This window comes from Coturnix japonica, chromosome 3, assembly GCF_001577835.2.
Source record: "Coturnix japonica isolate 7356 chromosome 3, Coturnix japonica 2.1, whole genome shotgun sequence".
Taxonomy (NCBI): domain Eukaryota; kingdom Metazoa; phylum Chordata; class Aves; order Galliformes; family Phasianidae; genus Coturnix; species Coturnix japonica.
Genome location: NC_029518.1, coordinates 45,454,727 through 45,479,855, shown reverse-complemented (window position 1 = coordinate 45,479,855; position 25,129 = coordinate 45,454,727). Strand labels below are relative to the sequence as shown.

At 39.7% G+C, this 25,129-nt stretch overlaps 1 protein-coding gene across 2 annotated transcripts in view; it reads right to left on the bottom strand.

The window, feature by feature from the left end:
• The window catches only part of SCAF8 (SR-related CTD associated factor 8), a 144,167-nt gene that overhangs the window by 50,303 nt on the left and 68,735 nt on the right, over positions 1-25,129 (bottom strand). The window contains exon 22 of one of the 2 annotated variants that reach the window (XM_015858252.2): positions 7,739-8,895. The exons of the other annotated variant lie outside the window; for it this stretch is intronic. The gene's annotated coding sequence lies outside the window, so the exon portion shown is untranslated. Of the gene's footprint in view, positions 1-7,738; positions 8,896-25,129 lie in introns of those variants that run through there. 2 annotated transcript variants of the gene reach the window in all.

Sequence of the window (25,129 nt, the reverse complement as noted above, 5' to 3'; positions counted from 1 at the left end):
GAAAAGAAGCCAGTGAACTTCTACAGCTGGAAAGCCATGAGTCTGACTTTACATCCATCTGCTTACAGAGAGTCCTCTGCTACGACACAGAGTAAAAACCACGGAGCTGGCCTGGCAGGCATGAGGGCCATGTTTGCACTGATGAAATAGATGTTGTTTGCACTGAGCACAATGCATGCGCACACTGAAAGCTGCCCTGATGTATGAAAGCCATGGAAAGCAACAAAGAGATTATGCTCATGAGTCCTCCTTGAAACTAATCTGCAGGCTCTCAGATGGGGAGACTGAGAAATGCTGCTTCTGGAGCGAGGGGAGAGGTGATTCAAATTCAAAATGTTTTGAGTGTGGGGAATGAGGAGGATTCATTGAATTATATAATCATTAAGGTTGGGAAAGGCCTCTGAGATTGTCTAGTCCAGCCATCAGCCCATCACCACCATGCCCGCTAACCATGTCCCTCAGTGCCACATCCATGTGTTTCTTGAACGTGTCCACCACTTCTCTGGGTAGTCTGTTTTAAGACTAAGGATTTTCCCACTCAGAAGAACTGCACTAGAAGGTGGCTCAGTGGGTTGGAAGAAGGAAAACTCTGCTGAGGAGGGTTGAGAGGGAGGATGAGGACAGAAAGGCACTTTTCAGATCCAGTCCTGATGCTCCTGCTAAGGCGTGAGACAGACCCTGTTTCCCCTCACCCCTCAGCCTATCTTGGCCATGGAAAACAAGTGCTGCAGCCACAGTGGAACACAGAGGGAAGCAGAGAGAACCACTGATTTAATGGAAGAAAAGACAAAGCTGTCCAAAGCAAATGAGTATTACTGACCTGGCTGCCACCACAGCTGCAGCAGGGCATTTCTGCCAGATGTTTAACCTAAGCTCAGCTGCCTTGGCTGGAGCAGCTTGATGTTTTTGGGTCTTTCAGCTTTAATGCTAGTGGTAGAATTTTTCTATCTGGGACAAAATATACTCCATCTGATGAAGGAGGTCTCAGAAATGCCTTCTATTTTGGCTAGGTCATAGTAAATCTCCTTGCCTGTCTCTGAGTCTCTCTCATCTCTTGCTAGAATGAAACGGGATGGTCTGTTATTTCAATCCATATTTTCTTGCCCAAAAACACAGACAGTTGCTAACCAGTATGCCAGGGACTGCATTCCTCAGTCGCTGCCTGACTGCAGCAGTTTCTTTCACTGCTCACATTACATCCTGCCCAGTTTGAACAGCGACACTGACTTCTATTACTCCAAGCATAAATGTGCTCAGGCCATGTGAAGATGAGATGTGACTCCCCCTTCGGGCAAGCTGCTTTTCCCTTCTCCTGTGGGAACAGCTGTGTACAATAACCTCCCCTCCCACTTCCCCACCTCTGACTTCACACAGAGACTGAGACAATAAAAGCTTTTTACAGACATTCACAGCCCTAGCACTTTGAGTGTCTTCTGGGAATTTCTTTGCTCATTCTCAAATGCTCAATTAGTGTTCTTATGCTCTGCAACCACTGCATCATTTTGTGTCACTCCAGAGAGCTGATGAGTGAAGGAATCCACTCCTTTAGAAACAGCCCCAGAGGGCATTTCAGCTCTTTTCTAGCCAGCTACTGGTCCCACTCTGCTCTGCGCTGGTGTGGCCTCACCTTGAGTACTGTGTGCAGTTTTGGGCACCACAATATTAGAAGGACATAAAACTACACGAAAGCATCCAAAGGAATGCTACAAAGATGATGAAGGGTCTGGATGGCCAGATGTAAGAAGAGCAGTTGAGGACCTCAGGTTTGTTTAGCCCAGAGCAAAGAAGGCTGAGAGGAGCCCTCATGGGGGCCTACAGCTCCTCACAGGGAATGGAGGAGCAGTGCTGAGCTCTGCTCTCTGGTGATAGACATGGCCGGAGGGAATGGCATGGAGCACTGTCAGGTGAGGGTCAGGTTGGATGTCAGGAAAAGGCGAGCACGAAACAGGCTGCCCAGGGCTGTGGGCATGGCCCCAAGTGCTGTAGTTCAAGGGGCATTTGGACACTGCTCTCAGATGCATGATTTGGATTTGGGATGATCTTGTTTGGAGCCAGGCACGGGGACTGACTGCTGAAGTGGAGACAGAGGTGGAAGCCAGGGTTACCAGGTGTAGTGGTGAAGAGCTGGGGGCTGGTGTACCTGCTGCTTGGCTTGGCCTCTGCATTGACACCACACAGGCTGGCTCAGGCAGCAAGCGCTGTGAACGCACCAGTAGCTGGACACAAAAGCTAATCTCTTAGTTAGCTTCTAATCCCCAGACACGGCTTCAGTGTGCATGGACCTGTGAGTGTTTGCTTTCAACGGGGCTCAACTGCAGCTAAACCCTGAGGAATGCAGAAAATTCCTGCAATAAAACTGATCATGGTCACTGCAGGAGAATATGTCATTTCCCATGGAAGTAATGTAAAACAGAGGGCCAGGCTGAAAATGACTTTTTTTTCTCCCCGTTTTCTTGCTAGTTGGTTTTGTTTTGTTGTTTTTTAAATAGATTTAGGGGTTTCTTTTCGAAGGGACAAACTCCATCTCAGCTCACACGCGGCCCCGAAGGGTCTTATGTCAAGGGCTGGCTGCGGGACGAGGGCGCCCCCCCGTGGCCACTGCGAGAAGTGCAGCACGCCGAGGGGATGGAGCGGGGAGGTTTGTGGGCACGGCCTTTTTTGTTTGTTGGACACCCCCGGCTGCACTCCAAATACGGAAAAGGGAAAAGCACAGTAGGTTTACGTTGGCTGAAAGAAAAATATGAACTCGTCCAAACAACTCTGGCTTTTGAGTAAGAGCCCTTTTGAGAGGTGTTTTTATTCGAGTATCCCCCCGGAATGCAATCAGTTACTCTGTCTTGTCTAAACTTTAGCTGGATATATAATTTCGTTTAGCTGCTGTAATTGGCTCCCACTGCCTTCATACGGAAAGCCAGGAACGCTGCCAAAGATCCCTCCCGTCTGGAGCCCGCAGCGGCAGCAGCCCAGTTCTGTTCTGCATCAGCCCCTCAGCTCTTGGCAAGACGATGTGGGGGCGGGGGATCTGTCAGGGGCTGAGCAAACAGGCAGGATGTCCCCTCCAGCACCCTGTCTCAGGCTGATAGAGAAGACCTCCCAGAGAAGACCTCACTAGTGCAAGGCAACAGAGCATAGCAGAGTGCTGCTCATAAAGCATGTGAGGGACATGCCTCAGCCTCAAGGAAACAAAGCTGCCCATAGAGAAAAATGTACTCAGAGCATGTGTAATACTTGAAAAGAGATCTACCTGCTGCACTTAGGTAGCTGTCTATGTGAGATTGCTCTGCTGGAGCATGGACCTGGAATGTTCATCCACGTGGCAGCTGTTTGCTAGGAGCCAACACCAAGAGATTAAGACGTGGCCACACACTCACACTGCTGCAGGCAACTGCCCTGGAAGGACAGACAGCTTTGCCGTGGAATATTTCCAGGATTACCAACACTTCTTATCTTTTTAATGAAGAAAAACTGGTCACTGACATCAACTTTGCTGCACTGACCACGACTCAGAGCATGGTTTTCTGCTGCAGCCTATGTCTGCTGGGCAATGATGTGTATTTGCCATCCTGAACCAAATCTTGGTCCCAAAGAGGTTAGTGCAGGTTTTGACATGGACTTCAAGAAGCTCAGGGTTTCATTAAGTAAGTACTGCACACTCTTATGGGAAAATCTAACAAGCAGATTTCTAGGCAAGCAGATTCCAGGATCTGGAAAGCAATACATTACAGAACAAATCTACTCCTTGCCTCTGCCACAGCACCGAATGCTTTGATTTACCTAATGCACCTTGTTTGGTGTTTTCCCAATGCTTCTTATTTATGCCTACTAATAAGGAGAAAACTTCACTGTCCACATGTTGGAAGATCTTAAAAACAAACACAGAAAACAACAATGACAGCACAGAAGTCTCATCTCTGACTATACACTTCATAATCTGTTTGGGAAATGTAGCATTCTGGCATGGAGTGGAGATGGGGTGGATTGCTGTTAATGATCAATCACTGCTCTGCTATTTCCTGCAGAAGTCAGTTGTAAAACTATGAAGGAAATGTAGCTGGAGTAGTAATGAATATCATTATCTTACGAGACTGTCAAAGTACTAAGCAATTCCATGCTGTTCCTGTTGTAACTGCATTGCAACTTTTACAGCTCTGTAAGCAATGCTATCCTAGCTGAGAAATGGCCCTTTGTGCACTTTACAGGCAGACAAGATGGCTGATTAAAATCCAATCTGGATCTCACATATTGTTTAAGGCCCTGCTTTTATGAACAAAACATCTTGTATACAAATGCATAAACAGGCTATGAAAATTATGGCTTTTCTGGCTTTGGCTGCCTTCCAGGATGATACTGAAGGCTCTGGGTGGTGCAGATTCAGGTATTTAATATGTGGTACTCTGGTTTAATTGGATTTAATTGGAAGCTTTATAAATAAGAGTTAGTTTTACTTTGTTCAGACACATGCAGGGTTTAAGGAAAACACGTTTGTTTGTCTGACTGTCACAAGCACAACCATAATTCATGTTTTTCTGACAGTTTGGCATTTGGAGCCCCACGCTTTCAGCTTCCCCCACAGACTGAATGTGAACAATCTTGTGCATATGTAGTCAGTGAATACTGGAGTAAATTTAGGGTGAGAAACTATAAAGGGTGTTCTGGGATTAGAATAGATGGTCAGGTTTGAGGTCTTTTTGATCCTCCCTAGAACGCAGATCAGTCAGTCCATTGTTTGACCTTTTTTGAGACAGCACGTGACTATCTTTCCTCTTTTACCTGAGTAACTGTGTGCGAATTCTTCATACAGAGCATATTTTCTCAGCTGGATTGACTGCAAACCTACAAAAGCATTCTGTTTGTTCATCTTCCAACTCTCCGCCAGCATATAGGAAAATACAGCAATCATAGATTTGAAATAAACTCACAACAGAGAGTATTTCAGTAGCTCTGCAGCTTGCATCTGATGCTTGGAGCAGCTGCACACTGGTCACCTATGGAGGGTCCTACAAAGAACTCAGTGACACATAACAGAAATCCTTCCTCTTTATAATGTAGCCAGGAGCATGTACTCTCCCTTTGACTTTATCAGCAAAGACTAGCTGAGAAACAGACATGACCTCAAGAGCATAATTTATCATTAAGAAGGATAGGTTCCAGCCAAGCCAGAGAAGAAGAGAGCCTTGAAATTGGCCAAGAACATATCCAACGTGAAGTATGAGAAGGGCTACTCAAAGCTGCTCCCAGGAGGAAGCAAAGATTATCCTACGGAGTTACACAGCCAGTTTCTTGCAAGTTGGAGAGGGGACGTGGTGTGGAGCTCTTAGACAAAATGAGGTGAAGTGAAGCTGTTGACAGAAGGGGCTCTAAAAGGAAAACACCACTTAAGTGAGAAAGATGGTACTAGAGGTTGGCTTTTTTACAATGTAATTATTAATTGCGTTTGATTTAAGTTGACACAGTGCAGCAACTTCTTGTTAAGTATCAGTGAAATTACCTAGCTCTGTGATGACTTGGCTTATTAAAATAAAAACTAAAGCCATAAATGGAATCACTACTTGAAATCTTTGTGAAACTGCTCTATTTAGTATTTGAAAATTATTTGGTAATTTCTAGATGGAGGTCATGACAGAGAAATTAAAAAGTAAGACAGAATATAATGAATGTGATTGAGCAGAGGGTTGTTAGATTTCGGATAGTTTGGTTAGGCTGTGGTTGGACTTGATGTTCTTAAAGGTCCTTTCCAGCCTGAGAAATTCTATGATTCCATAAATAAGGTCATGTTTTCTCAAAAATTTGGGCTTTTTTTTTTTTTTTTTTTTTTTTTGTGAGATAATGACCAACAAATAAACAAATAGCATATTTTGGGGGTTCTCTTTGCATTAATATAAATCATCATCAGCACGTGTGTACGCAGTCCAAAAACAAGTAAGTGTAACTTGAAAATATCTAAAGGAAACTGATAGTTGTAGAAGTTTGTACTACCAGAGCAGCAAGCACAGACTGGCAGCAGGAACAGAACTGCAGCTGTGTGTACGATTTGGTATCCTTTGCAAGGACATTTGGGTCATACTTTGTCATCATTGATGTGACCTGAAGAGTCAGCTGTTTCTAAGGTGCTTATTACCCCCAAAACTCTGGACACCTATTATTTCTTTCAGCCCTGGGTTCTGGACATATTTCTTATTCTTGGAATGTATTATAATTTGCTGAGGAAATGACTTAAGACCACCCTATTTAAATGACAGCTGTATATTCACACATTAAACACAGTCAGAGGAACCAACACTCATCTGCTAAGCCACATAGTCCGCATTAAGTACTTGTTCTACTGTGCAAATATTGAATTGATCCAACCCATCAAAGTCAGCTAATATTGTTTGTAAAGCCACAACTACCATTATTCAAAAGTTTTAAATTGACAGGAAACAATGACTTCAGAAACTTCCCTTTGAAGCTGACTGAAGAGATGAATGCACTGGATGTCTCTCCATATTCATGTCCTTTTAACAAAGAAAGGCTTGTCCAGATGCTGGGGAAAGCTTCTGAAAAGGGGATTCATTTCAAGAACAAAAAGCCCAACCTCTGCCCTTACCAGGGTGCAAGGAGGTTTGCCTGGTCTGCTTTGCTTTGTTTCTTTTTTGAAATCCCTCCTTCAACAGATGGGCAGCAGCTATACATCTCATTGGAAAAGTTCATCAATGGAGCGGCCAGGCTTCCAGCAGCTCCTGGCATGGCACAGACAAAAGTTCATTTCTCTAACACTTGCCCTGCTCCTGAGGGAGTTAGTTTTGGCATTCATATTCAAACTGTGTCATGGTCATGCACAGGCATCTATATTTGGGGGGCCCAGCTGTCCATACACTTAGCATATACCTCATTAATAGCTAAAGATCTGCTGGCACAGGCGACTTACACTGCCCTGATGTTGCTACACGTCATCTACGAGCAGCTGTCCATAGGACGGGGAGGGAGGTGGTGGGAAGGTGCAATGGGCAGGATGGTGGGACAGAACTACCTCCTTTGGGCAGGAACACAGCCATGGATCAGCTTACCCTTATCAGGAGAAGCTGCTGTCTTACCCCACTCACACTTACATGCGCTGCTATAAAGTGCACACCTTCAGCAGGACAAAATCCTGCACAAATATGCAGAGTGGGGAGGTCACCTTATCAGGACAACATTAACTTTCATAATGCGATGCACAGCCTTTGCTTAAATAAACTTCACAGCTATGTGAAGAACATTTTTATAGTTTAAATTTTTGTCTTCAAAGAAGAAAATAAGGAAAAGAAAAGGGACCTATAGGCTTATACACTCAGATGTGCATATTCTCAGCACAATACATAACACTCTGAGCAAACCAAAGCCACCTTAGACTCATCATTTCTGCAGCTCTTCCCTCCTCTAACCTTTCAGGTTAACTAATTAATAGACACCATATTTCAAGTACTCTACTATGGCCGTAAATCCAAGAGGTGAAGAAGCTGATCTCATCATCCTGGGGCCCTGTGCACAAATCAAATTTAAGCATCACTATTGATTTGCTCTCATTTTGTATCCCTCTGCATTTTAAGCTGGTATAAATAACAATACAAAGGAGAAGCAGGGTCCAACCATACAAATACTTGCCTCTTTAAATTCTTTTTTGCCAGATCTTTTAAACATTTATCAGCAGAAAGTTTGATTCCAATTAAACACTTCACAGATACGACATAAAAGTAGAGAAAATGATCAGAAACAAAAATTTGAATTCAGATCTTTATTATACAGGCCCAAACCTGTGGTCACCATGCAGTTACACCGTAATGGGAATGATCTTGCTGAAAGGATCTCACTAAACAAATGTAAAGAGACCACAGACTACAGCATTCCAAATAACTGGCACTTAGATTTTTCAAAAGAGCAAAAATAAATAGAGGAATGGCAAGTATGTCCTTTTCACTTATGTTGGGGCATTTACATACTCCTTTTCTATATCTATTTTGGAGACAAAATTAGCAAAGATTGCCCCCCAAAATACCGACCTTCCATGTGAGGGCTCAGATAAGTTGCTGTTTCTCTCTCCTTAGTTATTTGATCAAACACATTCTGATATGCCAGAATGAACACCAAGCCCAGGATGTGTTATTACTTTTTCGTATTGTTTTCCTACCTTGTGCCCTTTCCTCCACCATTCAAGACACTCACAGGGACTAAGCGGAGACATAGAGTCAAATAAAAGCCCTGAAACTTTTCCTTTCTAGTTTTCCATGATACTTAAGGATACATAATTTAAGGATTCATTACAAATCTAAAAAAAGTCCGGGTGTCTGACAAGTAAATAAAAATCTCTGGAATACAGATAGCCACAGTGAAGAGCCGCACGTAGACTGCACACACAGTGTTATGTAAAAGTGATCACCTTTAAAAAAAAAAAGAAAAAAAAAGTTTTAAAACCTGTAGACCAAATCAAAGCATGTCTTATTCCCTAGAGGATATTCTTGCAACCTGTTCTTCAATTATTTGTACTAGGAGATGCTACAACTCGTATTAGTTACAATAATGTTGTCTTCTGGTCCAGCAGAAGAACGTTTCTCTCCGATGGATGCAAAACTGTTCATCTGAGTAGATCATCCTCAACTGCACAAATATGGTCTAGAAACTCATAGAGTTTATGGCTTTAATTTATAAAATTAAACCTGCGCCAGACAGGTAATACTGGTATGTAAGTTTGCCATCCCTGGGTTCTGTCAGAAACGGGGTACTGAGGTGCTCAGAGCTGTCTCAGTCTGCAGCGCTGGGATCCTTCTGGCACTTCAGACCCGAGAGGCGATGTGATGCATGCTAGAACATGGGCGCACGTCTCGCTTAATTCAGCAGAGCCAGGGGCATGGTAAGCTGCCAGAACATCCTTCATCTTGCCTGTTGACAAAAGGAACAATAACTAGTCATCACTGGGTGCTGGAGTGTAATTCCAACTTCTAAAAAGTCCTGTAAATGAGACTGGTTTTTACTAGGCAATAGCAGATTTTCATAAATAACAGTTTTCTGATGAGGTTTACCATCTCTCTGTTACCTACGGGATGCTTCTGAGGGGAAAAAGATGTCTTAGCCAGGTGGTTCCTAAACTATTAGCCAGAATTAAGCACACAACTATTTTAAAAGCATTATTAATTTTACCTTTTATTGTCTAGTATCTCTAAAATCTTCATTGGGATATTATGTAGCAGGTTTCCTCACCGAAAGTGCTGTATTATCTCTATGCACACTGATACAGTGTAAATAATTCAGAGTACTATTAAAGACTTAACAAGCAGGAATCCTACAGATTACTAAGTTACTTACAAAAGCCTGGTATATAACTATCTCTGACATATATTGTTCATGTCTGTTACGCATTTACAGCAACTATTATTTGTTTATGAGTATTTCATAAATGATGCATTCAGCAGGCTTCTCATAATTGTGGCTCAGGAAAGACAGCTGGATTTTCTACTCTGATTTCCTGTCAATTACATTTTATCCAGATAGTCCTCTATGAAATCTATATACCTTGGTTTTCTAAAAACTAAACATTTAGTATCACAGACTGAGATAAAGAAAGATCAAGCATACTTCTCCAATATATAGTTGCTTCAGGATAGAGACAGAGGTATCCTGGCAAGGTGATTCTTTGACTCTTTGGGTAATATCTATTCTTTTTTTCCCCCCGTTTGCTACAATGAGACTAAGGACAATAAGACTTTCACATGGATACAATTAAGTGTTTTGTATGCTACCACCGGAATCTGACTGCATCTATCAGCTTATTTCACAAAGACCATTCACAAACCCATCAGACAGTAGTTAATTTCAGTCAATACTGACATGGGCAGAATTAGACAAAAGTTTAACTGCTTCAATCTAATGTAAATACAGAAAGCATGCAGTAAATTCCAGAATTATTTTACATATTCTGAAATTCTGAAGACATCCAAAATACTTCTTCTATGTATAGTTATCACTCTCATCATTTTCACATACACAGAAATCAGTAAAGGAGCAGGGCTAATTTGATAAGATCACATCATCCAGCCCCTACCTATGCCATGTCTGCTGATGTCTGACCTACCTTTAAACTTCTGCAAGGCTGAAGATTCTATGAATTCCCACTAAGCAAACTATTCCTGAGCTCCTCTATTCCTCGCCACTCAGGGTTCTTTTTTTTTTTTTCCCTGGTGCTTACATTAAATCATCCTTGCTATGATTTAACTCTATTATTCTTTTTCCATACCAACAGCATTTAACTGCCATCAGTTATATCCCTTCCTCTTCAGAGACAGCTATTCCTATACAACGGCTGCTATCACATCTTCCTTCCATGTTCCTGTTTCTAGACTAAACAATCCTTCAGACTTCCCCTAATGACCCATGTGTTTTAGATCTTTGACTAGGCTCATTGGCCTCTCCTTAATACTCTCTGGCTGAATTGGATCCTGTTGGAGCAGCAGTTCCTGCAGCTTGGTAAAGCACTGAGGCCTTATTAGTACCAATTAAAACAATTATGTTATGTGCTTTATTTATTCCCATTCATATGTCCACAACATTGTTGGCCTTGGTAGTGGTTTGCAGTAGCGTGGTATCACTGGCACCTGTTCAGCTCAGGATCATTATAACTGTCTTCTGCAGCACTGCTGCCTGGCCACTCATTTGCCATTGGTATATGTTGCAGCTGATAATGCCTACCTATTTGTATACTTCTCTAGTCTGTAATTAAGGCGCTGGAAATACAGTATTTTCTAGGCTACTCCAACACTTTATCATTTTCTGCCCTAAGCCTTGCTTTAGCACACTTGTTCTAGTCTATACATTTATTAAGCCTGCTTTCTGGCCCTTCATTCACATTATCTAAGAGAATACTGAATAGTACTAGAATGAGTTAAAAATGTTTGCAGAACAGCATGTAGTGGTATATCATTGCAGACTACTCTCTGCACATGGTTTCCAAATTATTTATGCACTCACTTCACAATAATTTATTCTAGCTCAGTTTCCCTAGAACACACAAACGTATAAACAACTAAAATATATTGCCATACAGCCTTGTTCAAATAAAGCAAGCAATATTGTTAAATCTTTTAAAATTAAGTATAGTATGCTCTTTAGTAATGAAAGCATTATGTAGAAAAAATTCAACTGAAAACACAATCTTGCTAATAACTGGTTGTACATCCATATAACTACTTTCATGAAGAACGTGCTCTATTGCTATATTGTTCAATTAGGGCTTAATGAAACTCTGACAGCCTCTTAAAACTGTTTTTTTCCTCAACAGGAAGCATCACTTAGAAAACAGCAATGATATATCACCACAATCATTACATTGGAAATAAGTTACTTGTATAGCATCAGAAATACCAAGTAGCAAAATTACTATTTATCTTGCATGAGTTCTCAACCAGAAACATACTGAGCAGAGCACACATACATCCACTGAACCAGCCACTGACGCTTTCCATGGAAAAGTGGATTTCCACTTATGTTGCTCTTGATGGAAATACCCAACAATATACATATACCCACATACAGGAGGCACAGATCACTCTTCCTACCTAATACAGGACATTTGCCAAATTTTTTTCTTATTTCTAATTCTATGCCATATTCTATTTATGCTGAGCCACTCACAACAGTGATTCTGCTCCCTGAAGTGGAGCCAGAGCCCTTGGTTCTTTCACAGTGATATGAAATGTGGTATTTTCAGTTCTGAACTGGAAACACTGGAAGCTAGAAGAAGTTGAAATTCAAAACTAAATACAACATAAAACCAACTATTACATTACAAGAAATTTCATTTGATTTGGCATTTAGGCTCTACCTTATTACATTTCCAGGAAGAAAAGAGAAAAAACTGACTCTGAAAAATAAGTGATTCTTCAGTGGAAAAGAGGACAATACGAGGAGGGATGGCCCTGCCTGCCTGACCCAGCACCAGCAGTTATGTACAGCTGCTGTCTGATTGTCAGGGCAGGGGAAGGTTCTTAAAATAATCTCTGCCCCTTATGGGAAGACAGAAGTCCTGAGACTGATATTAACCAGATGTCTTCACTTCTCTGAGATGACAGTAGCTTCAGGGTTTTTAAATAATAAAGATGTAAGAGACTTTACCAGTACTGAAGGGATCTAGATGCTAAAACTACTTTCCTCATTTTGTTAGAGTCAGAGCTAGAATTTCCTACCCTTTCTTAGATTGGGACTTTTGGTATCGGTGAAACTGAAGGAAAGACATCTCTCAATCAGAAGTACAGCTGGAAGAGATTGGTGCTGAATAAGCTGCTACATTCAAAGATGGCACTCTGATGATTTGCAAAGTTGTATGTGTCACAGTGATCTTTCTCTTAAAAGATTGTCATAACTGCCACATGAACCTAGAAGTAAAGTATGCTCAGCTTGTCAAGGGAGGATGAACTACTAAGTGGTGAGCCCTGCTTTCTAAGCTCTGGTATTATGATACGATCCTGTCTTGGCAGAGAAATGTGACTGCACTACTTAACACGGTGGTTGTAGCATCCCATCCCTATGAGAATGTGTGGATCTTGATGTGCTTTGAAGAGTCCTGAGCTCTATTACATGGACAGGATACCTTGCTCCTCCAAGACTTTTGAAATCCATAGAGTGAGGTCACCTGAATTGGCTTCCCAATCTAAAAACGTGGATCTGATGATACTATGGGAACAACAGAGGAGGTGAGGAGATGTTCACCTGCAGGCACTGGCATCACAAATGCTTACAGACCCCAGGGAATGACTGGATGGGCACAGTCAATTTTGGGAACATCAGGCAGACATCAAAAGTGCATACAAGGGCAAGAGAGGCAAAGCCGGTGCACTGATACTGTTGTCACTTGAAATCGTTTATTCTGGAAATAAGGACAATTCTTCTGCTGTAATCCCACAGAAGTCAAATATCCTGAGGGATATTTTTTAAACATCCAGTGCAATCTATTTTTGAAGGACTGCCACTTCCCAGTGATGGCAGAAGTTGCATACAGAGATGCAGTTTTGATAAACATACGTGAAATTATGCTCAAAGGAGCTGCTCTAGTCATATGTAATGGGGGTTGATTCACTTCACCAGGGTTAGTTTTCTAAGGATGGGACTCAGTTGTCTAATCACAGGTGTCTCATGCCATTTTAGATATACTAAAGGTTTCCTACCTCATCAATGTATCTTTAATAGTACTTGCACTTCTGCACACCCAGCAAGAGCTGCCTACAACCACACAGTGTTGGGCACATAGGGACAAGGATTTGTCTCACACTTGAAGTGCCAAATGTAAAAGTCAAGAGGCAGCCACAGAGGTGTATGGGTGACCCTGCCCTGCTGAGAGCTCTCTCTGCACTGCAGGAACAAAGCAGTCGGCTCTGCAGCATAGGTGTTTTGCATGAGATGAGAGTCTCACCCACTTTTGCAATAGAAAGAAATGGGAGAAACTCCAGAAGTTTAATGTTAGCACACTGATTGACAGAGGGAAAATTACTGACAGTGTAATTAAGCCTAAAGTTACCAAATAGTGAATTAATTAATAGCAATTTCAAAAGTTTTAATGAAGTTAGCAAGCACCATGAAACATATGGGCTTTTACCGACTTCAAATTTCAGTGAAATTTTATGATTTAGAAAGTAAACTACTGATAATGAAATACCTCAATATTCTTGCTGCTGAATGTCATAACCCTTATAATACAGAAATGCTGATGACTATGTACATGAATTAAGCTATGAAGCATCCATCTCTAATATGTTAGAGAAGACTATCAGGATAACACCAAGATTTGGAACATCACATCATATTGCCTATTTTGACATTATATCTAAACAGGACATTTTAAAATTATGATGGTGATTTAGGCAATTCAATCAACAGTGATTTTTAGGGGTGCAAAATGAATAGTGACCTTCAGTATCTGAAATACTGTAGCATTTCTGTACTTAAATTACACAAAAATTCCCATAGTTGATTCTTTAAATTAACAGAAAAATATCAGGCAGAAGTACATCTAAAAGTCTTGATGTCATAAGAGGAAAAATTAGAAACGAACAGCCCAGTGGCATACCACATTTGTAGCCCAGAAATGACAGGGTCCCAAGCACCAACTCTCCAAAATGCAGCTGGGCACCCTGCATCCTTCTATGGGCTTAAGTGAGTGCTGCACCAGAGAGGAATTTCACCATCTCTGGACAAACACAGCCCTTGACTTTATCAAATATGGCCTTGTGAACTCTAGAGATTTTCTCCTGTGTGATTTATTTCTCATAGTGTGATTTATTTGTTTTTTATTATTGCTGAAGAAAGATGCTCAACATGACTATCCCTGTTTTCATCTTTTAGCTTACTTTTGCATGCTTATAGACAAAACTGAAAGGTGCAAAATATGACTACGTCTCTTGTGATAGGTTCAGAAGAGACTGAGAGAAACAGAAACCAAAATAAAAGGGATTTGCAGAGCATTAATCTTAATATTTCTCAAGATCTTTAAAGCCAGTCTTGTAAATTTTGGAGCCATGAGTTTTTGCTTGTTTGACATGCACAGGACAAGAAACATCTGGATCTGCTGCCTGCCAGACCTGCAGGCTGAAGCAGTCACCTTGCTCAGCAGTACTGTGAGGGAGACAAGGATCTACATTACTGCTGGAGTACAGCTACGTAGCTACAGGACTGAACTGTGACAGGGAGACAGTTCCTGACACGGTGGGCAATATGCTTGGTCTGCACTCAGCAGCGCTAACAGGCATGGATATGGAACAGCAGGGTGTAAGAGCTGGAAACTGCAAATGAACACACTGAGGTGCAAGAATGAAGAAAGAGCCTTAATTCCTGCTATTGGGCCTGGCTACAGGGATGCTTTTACTCTGCCTGGAGGCAGGAACACACTCACAAGCAGGGAGGTGGCAGTTCAGACAAATCTTTTGGGTTGACCTGAAATGCTGAAGGGAAAGGCTGACTGAGTTGGTACTCAGCCTGTCTGAGAGTATGAGGATGAAGGATACAAGAAGAGGCTCCCATCTTGCTGAGAACTCCTCATGACCCAGGGCAGTCTCAGGAGCGTGCAAAACTGTAGACCTTAGCTATTTGGAGCAGCATGGATACCACACATGGTAACACAAGACTTTGGTTCCTTTCCATTAACTGACCAAGCTGTATCTTATTTTTTTCCTGAGTCTTTCAGGAACTCATTGTTTATATTTATAGATAGATATAAATAAGACAACACCTATTCAGGTGCTTTTGCTTGTTAGGTTTTTCTGTTCTTTCCCAATAGCTTGCCTCTACATTCATTCCAGCTTGATGCAATTATTTATCAGCATAGGTGATTAAATCTCTACACTACACATAGCCTACGGATATCTTCTATAAAGGCACTGATAACTTCACTACATATGCTGGAAGCACTTTATATGGTATGCCCTAAGATAGCATTTATCTTTTACTAAGCTATATTACATCTATAGCTCAGAGGCATCCCACAGCTAATAAACATGTTCTGTTTTTTTCCTTACTTTGCTGTCTTCGACAGGTAATTAACAAAGAAATGTAATTTCTGCAAAGTGAACAGAAAATAGATTACTTTAAATATACTGAAAATTGCTTGGGAAATGTCAGATATATTTAAACTTTCAATTGCTTAAAAGAAATAGTTTTAGATAATGTCTTACATAACTTTATTGAAGGTACAAGGTATGACTAGTCATTACTTGTGGCTTCTCCACAGCCTTAGCAGATCAGAAAGTCAACAAATGCAGTGCTGACTTACGGGGTATGGCACTAAATATATTTCTGGCACCTTTAATATAGATTTATAAATTATATAAATAGAACGTTTCTTAGTCCCATACTTTTGTTCATCTACAAATGTTTCTGTATTGACGGTAAATCAGTCCAGTGCTTAATAAGGTGGTGACAATCTTTCTGTAGAAACAGAAAGAAACATTTTCTTCAGATTATTATTAACTCACAAGATAATTTTTTATTTTATCAGATACCAAGCTCAACCTTCTCTTCTAAAATACAGACCAAAGCACTCTTCATGTCAAAACAGGAACATCCCTATCACTGCTAATCTCTGTTAGATCTGCCTAAAAAAACCTTCAGTCTGATCTTAAATAATGGCATTGACCTCAAAATGATGCTTTCTGTATATGCTCACTTGTGAAATCCTGTCAAGTTTCAAAGTTTCGGGGCATTCTATATTAGTCACTCAAAAACATTTAACTGTTTAAAATATGCTACTGTAGGGAGATGGTTGTAGAAAGTTCTTTGAGAAACAGGAAAATTGAGGTCAAGTTCAACGCTAATTGTGCAGAGATTAGCATTTTCTCATAAACAGACTACCACTAGAGTTAGGATCTTTGTTCCCCAGCTCCAGCAGAGACCACCCAATCTACAGAAAGTCATCCATCAACTTCCAGTAGCAGAAAAAGGCAGCCAGCTCCAGATGCCAGTGATCTCCAGAGAGCAACAGTGGTGAACAGGAATTGTATGATTTTTTCAAAGGACGTAATCCAGAAAGTTTCTTACTAATTATTATCATCTTCTCTAACTGTAACTATCACCAGCATTTCTGAAGAGATCAGACATTCCAGGCATGAAGACACATTAAGAAGCTGTTTGAGATAGAGGAAGATACAGAAACTTCAGAGATTCTCAGTATCCAGTCGGATTAAGCTGTCAAGAACTTTCAATTCAAAAATAATCTGGAGACCCTTCTTTTACCCTGAAGACACATTGTTTTGTCTTTGAAACAACAGTTTTGAACAAATTCACAAAGGGAAATTCTTGTACTATATTCAAAGCTTTTAGTAAATAAAACAGGGCACCACAGCAGAAGGTACTTCAGATGTACTCAAAAGAAACATCTATTTAAATGCCAAAAGAGCATTAAAAAAACCAAACAGAAGTAAAAAAGCAGCAATACATTTGATTAGCTGTTAGGTCACACTCTTCGGCTCACATCATTAATAGCAAAGTTTTGCTATCAGTATTTCATTAGAAATTCTACAACTGCAAGTTGAACAAGAATATATTTTATTTCTCTACTTGCAGTACATGATTCTGCAGTGATATAAGTAGTTGGAAAAACATATGTACTGCAGAGAACAAATACTAGACCAGAAAAAAACATCTATAGTATAATGGGAATACTTGGGTAAGAAGGCTTAGAAACTGCCACCCCAACAAAACTTTATCACCATACCTACTTTAATAATTGAATTTCCACATATGTTCAAATAAGACTGATGAAATATAATATGCAGCTACATTATGTAGTCATTTCTTGAACAGATACAACCTAGGAAAACTTGGTCTGGTGCCTCTAAATAAAATTTATTTGGAGATGCCTAAGAATGTAGATGACTTTCCCGAAATGTTATTGAGAAAGGTTCGAGGGTTTTTTGCTTTTTTGTTGTTGTTGTTTTTGTTTTTTGCAAGAGCAGTGCTGCCAAATATTTTTACCACTGAAGAAATGCTATTTCAGCTGCATTTGAGCAGAGTAATAGCAGTAGCTAATGGCCTTTTCAGTTAATCATAGTTATTCACTTCTTGGAAATGCCTCAGAATATAATGTTTTGTTTTCTATGTGGACTCTTAAATTATGGGCATTATAAAAAATATATATGATATATAACCCATGAGGATGAATACAAACTGAATCCAAAACCACTCCCTTAAAACAACTTTAATATTTGGAGCCTCTGAAGAAAGGAAAAAATGCTATTCTTACCCAAAGAGCTACTGAAATAGCACTGACAGCAGGGTAAGAAAAAGCTATAAACAAAATTCTGGTTTAACTAAAATGTGGTTATTTGTCATCCACTTAGAGAGGTCTGAACTAACTGTTACAGACCACTTCCAATAAAGAAAAGAAGAAACATCCTCAATGTGCTAAATTGCATATATCCTATCCCAAGTAAATAAAGTCTGTAGATGTAGTGTTGCAGTTCAGCCAAAAACAGACAGATCAAACTGTTTTGAGTCTGAGACCAACACTCACATTGTCATTTCTATCAATATTTGATTTATCTTGTTCACCTCTTCTTTTTCATTCACAGGTTCTTTAGAAATATCCATGAGCCTTGCTTTGTTGTTGCTCTCTCCCCCCCCCCCCCCCCCCAGGTGATTATATTAATTACTCTGCATGAGGTCTGTCTGTCACAACAGAAAGGGCAGAGCTGGTTATATCTCATCTGTTTCTGGTTGCCATTAAAGCAAAGAGGCACATCATCAGTGTAGTTCCTTCAGGAATTTTACTCCAGAGGTATTTTATAAAGCTGTGGATTAAGCTTTAAAACAATGGCAAGCTCAATGATCAGAGATGCTATTCTTTTCAGTTGCAATTGCTTTGCAGAAAGAATTCATTCATTAGCTCAGGAAAATACCCCATGGACTACTTCAAGGAGTGAAGATAACTACAAAGACGATCTTCCCTCAGCTTTATGGATAGAAGAACTCTGTCATGAACACTGCATTTTTTGTGTTGCCTTTTGTGCCTGAGAAGTCAGTTACCTTGGGCTGTTATATGTCCACATAGTCTACAAACAAAAGGAAGTTCAAGTGTTCTACAGCATAACCACTGCTTATCTGAGACAGGAGCATAACAAAGGAAAGATGGTTGAGATGTTCAACCATTCATTTTCAGCAAGCTTCTCAAAAGAGGCTAGTTATAATTCTGATGCTTAGCATCTTTGAGAATCTTCAATAATAAAGATGCTTAAAATCAGATATGATATAAAATACAGTAATGTTGAGAACAGCTTACAGAACAGTATTAGAACTCACCACAATTGCATTAATTCACACAATTGTTCTGAAGTTAATGCACTGAATCCATATAAACAAGTGCAGATTACTGTTGAAGGCCAATGCCAGTGGCACAGATATAGAAAGGAGACAGTACTGCAGAAGAGATCTGCGGAGGGGTCGTATTGGTATATGAACAAATTGTAAACCAAGATGATATGTAGTTTAAAAAAAAAAAAGCAGTATGATTATATATTCATTATAATGCTATACACAAATTGAGGAATTATTCGTTCCCTACCAGCAGTGGCAAAGCTCAGGCTGCATGACTATGTCCAGTTCTGCCTACAATGCTGTCAGTTGAAAAAAAACATTGAAGGGAGTCCAGATGAAAGATACCAAAAATATATATATATAAAGTAAAACAAGGAAAGGTTGAAAGAGTTAGACTGTTTAGTCTAGGGACTGAGATAATGTATTTCACCTATGCAAATGTTTGGTATGAAAAGTCAATAGTGACTAATTGTTCCCCGTGTCCATCATGCACAATAGAAATTACTTAATATATGGTTGTGGAGATTTAAGCCAGACAATGAGAAAAACTACCTAACAAAGAAAATTAGCCCTGCAAAAGGCTATTTATTCATAGAATCATAGCATGGCTAGAGTTGGAATGGATCTAGTTTTAACTCCTCTGCCATGAGCAGGGTTGCCACCCACCAGCTCAGGCTGCCCAGGACCCCATCTAATCTGACCATAAATGTCTCCAGGGATAGTGCATCCGCAGCTTCTCCAGGCAGCCCATGCCAGTACTCCACCATTCTCTGAGTAAAGAATTTCTCCCTAACATCCAACTGAAATATCCACTTTTTATTTTAAAACTATTCCCTCTTGTCCTATCATGAGACTACGTTAAAAAAATTGGTCTCACTCTCCCATTTGTAAGTTCCCTTTAAGTACTAGAAAGCCACAATGAGATCTTCCCAGAGTCTTCTCCAAGCTAACCAAGCCCAGATCCCTCAGCCCTTTCTCACAGGAGAGGTGCTCCAGCCTTTTGAAAACTTTTATGTACGTAGCACTTGAGCTGGGAACCCTAGACCTGGACACAGCACTACTAACAGGGCATTACAAGGTCAGAGCAAAGGGGGACAACCGCCTCCTACACCCTGCTGCCACCCCTCTTTGGATGCAGCCCAGGATACTGTTGGCCTTCTGGGCTGCAAGCACACACTGCTGACCCATACCAAGCTTTTCATCCACCAAAATTCCAAAGCTTTACTCTACAGGGTTGCTCTCAATGAATTCTTCTCCCAGTCTGCAAATATATCTAGAATTGCCAAGATCCAAGTGCAGACCTAGCCCTGTTGAATCTCATCAGGTCTATTTTTCAAGCTAGTCTAGGTCCCTTAGGATGGCATTCTCTCCTCGCACTGTAGCAGCTGCACTACAGTGATACAGATGTTGAAAAGTGCTGGTCTCAGTATGGACTCCTGGAAGATGCCACTCATCACTGGCCTCTACCCGGACATACAGCTGTTGATCATAACCCTCTAGCTGTGACTATCCAGCCACATTGGTCATCTCAAACAACTTCCTCATCTTGCACATGCCTTAACACAGATTCTAGAAGGATCTATTCCATGGACTTTTAAGCATAGAGGCTTACTGGTCTGTAGTCTCCTGGCCCTTCCTTGCTACCTTTCTTAAAAATGGGATTGATAATTCCATTTTTCTAGTAACTGCTACAGTGTAGGCAGGCAGATATGGCAGACACTTACATGATATCTTGTCAGTGTTTTAGCCTTAAACATATTAACCTGTAAAAATATACAACCCTCCATTAAAAAAAAACAACACATAAATAGATAAAAACAGATCAAAGAAAACATCAAAAGACCACTACTATGGGCTATGATTATGCTTGACAACTTGAACACAGATTATAGGACGATCTATAAAGACTGGATAACACGCTGGAACTTGTGACAACACAAACTATAGTTCTGGAAAAATCAAATTCATGGACAGATTTAATTTAACTGACTCTGTCAGTTATTCAATTGCTCTTTCTACTTTTACGTCAAGCTTAACAGCTTTCTGAAAAAAGTTCATCAGCTTCAAATGAAAACTCCATACTTAAACCATTTTTAATGATGATTTACATGATTTTCTTGATAGGATGTAAAGTTAATGTAATTACATTAGCTTTATTTACAAATATAGACAACTAAGGAGACATAACAGTTTACAGAAACTCAGATTTGCATGTTTTAAGTAGTCCTTGCAGGGTAAAAAAAAAATTATGTATGTATATAGATATAAATATAAAAGAAATTATACAGTACTGACACAGAAATGTTTGCAATGCAGTCTTCTGATTACTCTTCATATCTTTTCAAATGTGTCAAGGCAGCATCAATATCTGTTTACCTGAAGGCCTTTAAAATACATTTAAATAAAACAATTATTTTCACCCTGAAGCATTTCTTGGGAACAAACTTGCAGGATCTGGAAATGCTCAAGAGTGCAACACACTCATTAGATGGAATTCCTGTTTTGATTCCTCAGCCACACCAGAGCCTTTGCAGACTGCACCTACACAAGTAATGATCATCTATGAATAAAATGAGTTGTCTATAAAATGATGCCACCCAAAGTGGACAAAAGCAAGTTATCAGAAAGGTCAGTTTTTCTGCATTTTGTAAAACTGCCCTGTTGGGGATCTACTTTAGCCCCTCCACTAAGTACTGGCACCAGCTGGGTGCTACAATGTAGTAAATATTCCTTTCTGATAGATGCCCACTGTATGAGAACTGCTGAATCACAGTCTGAACCTCTGATTGACCACCTGAGGCAAGCATTAACTCAGCTGTGGGAGCACAGGTGAAGACAATTCAGCTGTGTGACCAGAATGGATGGAGCCTGGCTGCACCTCTCCTAGACGCTACGTAAGGGCTGACTGTCACTGGGGAAGGATCTCTTTCTGGAGATTGCTCCTCTTGGAGTTTTCTCTGTGAGCCTACACAGGTGAGCATTTTCCATTTGTTTCCAATTATCCCTTTCCAACGTGGTAATCCTTCTAGCATTATGACCTATAGATATCAATCTGACAACACCTTTCTGTATATCTGTTGACTAAAATGGGACGTGCTTCTTATCTGAAATGGGAAGAGAACAGCACAGAACAAGAAGCAAGTTAGTCAAAATACTCCAGAGATTAGAAACAGTAAGAAGGAAAAAAATGGAAAACCAATGAGGAATGAAAGGTTTCTGGAAGGTAACACTACTTTCCTCTGACCTCTGCAAAACTGGAAGGAATAAGAGATTTGCAGGAATTCAGCAGGCACAATTGTTTAACTGTTGCCATAAGATTCTGTATTCTGTCACTTGACAGTTTTATCTTAGAAATATCTGAGCAACAAGGCCAGAAAGATGAAGCAGCATATATGTATAGCTACCGATGTTGTTCTGCATGAACAAGAGGCTGTACTTTTGGGAAGGAGACAGGAAAATCCAACATTAAAAATCGTGCAAGTACTTATAAATAAGAACACCCACAATGACTTTCCCCAGGATAATCTAATTTGGGGTAGGCCAATTTCAACACACCTACCAGGATCCACCAAACACTTCAGTTCAAAAATTTGATTTCCCAGGTACACTTCTTTCAGAATTTACCAGGGAACAAATTTTGTGTCTTTGAAAACCAGTGCTTTCATACTCTGCTCTGTACGACACTCAGGATGAACAGATATGTCATGGGAAAGGGAACAATGGACTTGCGTAACCTCCAAGACTGAAATCTATCTACTTCGTTGTTAGTACCAAAGGTCAGATTGCTATGTTTTGTAACTGATTACTGCTCATGGGTATACAATTATAAGCTAAATAAATCTGATGATGACAGTAGCATTTGTTTCCTGTGCTGGAGCAAAGATTTTTCAAGTACAAAGAATAAAGCAGCATTTTCATATCCTGCAGCATAAAAATAATTGTGGCAGAGGAATCCTTTTTAATGTGATGACACATTGATTTTTGGAGGCAAAGTATGGCCTTATTTTGTAAAGCAACTTATAAATCATGTCTTAGTTTGTTGTCTTTTGTTTAAATTATTCAGTAATTCAATAATACTGTTTCAAAGGTCACATAAAACAAAAGCAGGTACAGAGATGGATTAGAATGAAAACCTACTTATACCTACCAAATGCTGTCAGACACTAGGAATACCATCAGTGAAACTTCTAGGAGTCTGGTGCCAAGATATTTACTCAGACAACAGACTTATTAACTCACATCTACAGGCATTAAAACGAATTTTAACACAAGTGAATTAAACAACACTATAATGCATCATAGTTAAATATCTTGCAACCTGGGAAGTGTATATCTGTGTTATGAAAACTTAACTGAAAGTCAAAGAAGATAGCATATCTTTCAGTCCTAATGAGAAGTCTGACTTCTGATTCCATCCAAAAATATCCTGAATTAAGTATTTCTGAAAGCAGATAGAAAGAGAGAGAAACTCAAAGGAATGATGTGTGAAAGATCACTTAGAATATTTTAGGGGATGAAACTCCTTCATGTGAAATATTTTGAAATTTGCCAAAGCTAATGTTATTAAAGAAGAGCTGACTGATGGGAAAGTAGTTTCTGTATAATGTTTTCCATCTTTCTTTTAATATGAAACTTTGGAAATGAACCAAATTTCACAAAATGCTTTTCTATCTGGAAAGTATTGCACATTCTATCATAGAAAAAGATGGTTTCATTAGAAAAACATCAATGACAAACTCTCATGAGCTCATCTAACACAAACCACAATGTCAGAAAAAGGACAGCTGGCAGACAGAAACATGAACTGAGCAAAAAGTCCAACATAATGCATTTTAACATCATTAGACTTTGAAACTTGCCAGTTTTGTCAGTCATGCTAACATCAAGTGAGCAACTGAGCTTACATGAGTATTGTTTTTAAACTAATCTTCAATTTTTCAAGTGTTGTTCACAGTCTTGTTTCTCAATATTTGCATTATTTATCCCTTTTCACATAGAGTGTGCTGAAACTATGCACTCATATGTGCTTAAACTTAAGCACACAAAGAATTCCAGCTACTCTAAGCTAACTAGTCTCATCTCATTACTTTCTCAGATCAAAGATCAAATTCTAAAATTTAGTATTAGTAATAAAAAGATAATTAAAACAAACAACAGAATCAATGGGATGATAAGATCAATCTACTTTTCAATGCAGTAATGAAAAATCCAAACCACTTTTGTAACAGCACTACTGAATGTCTCAGTGAGTAGTCTTGCATTATATCACAACTCCAACGTGCATATTCTAAAGGATTTTTTGCATCTTTTTGTCAGCTTGGCCCTCTAGTCTTCTCAAATGTGCTGGGCTGGGTCCTGAAAATTGTTAAGGATTAAATAAAACTGTCCAAAAGAAAGTAAGAAGGGAGTTAAATTCAGTAGTATATTTAAACAATTTTTAGTCATTGAGTTCAAATGGTCATTATTGAAACCTTAAACTCACAAAACAACTGTGGAATCAATAGCTTCCAAGAATAAATCCATCATATCTGCCAATAGCTTATGCATAAGATGAAATGAATGACCATTATATCTGCTCTAGAATGACAGTATCATTTGAAGTGGCAGGAACTCAGCATGAGCTTTCTTAAATTGATCAACCCTGTCCCCTGAAAAGGAATAGTCTAATATTTTCATCTTTAATAGAGGAGATTCAAGACAAACCACAGACATTTCATTCTGGATAAATTCTACAACAAAGTTATTTTCCTATCTACCTGTTTATATGCAGTATATTGTTTTTCTACTGTTAAGTTACATCTGTCTTTGTAGTGTCTTATGAGTGCAGCTTGGCACAGGCCTTCATACAACAGCTCAGATGCAGCTCCCTAGGCTCTTCACTTAACATCAATTGGGAATTTGAAAAACAATTGAGGTAGACATCTTACCAATCCAGCTAATAGCAGCTTAAGATCCCCTTATGATCTTATGCCAAAGTCCCAAGACTCAAAAGACTTTTACTCCATCACATGCCTGCTGTGCTCCTTTACACAAGCCATTTGTTCCCCAGAACAGTCTGGCTTTTTCAACTGTCAGTGCTCTAAATCATAATAGCAGCTGCTTTCTTCCAGTATGCACAAGAAGAATTTCTAACGTAATCAAAGCTAGCTCTCCATATTGACCTATAAGTTACTGTTAGTTAATGCTTCTATATGTGTCTTTATTATTACGTATTTAGTGTACACATAATAAATATTTTTTTAGGGAAATAGAACACACCCAGAGTATTGATAGGGAACCATAACATCCTGAGAACCATGAAAATCTAAACCAGGTTGTTCTCGCT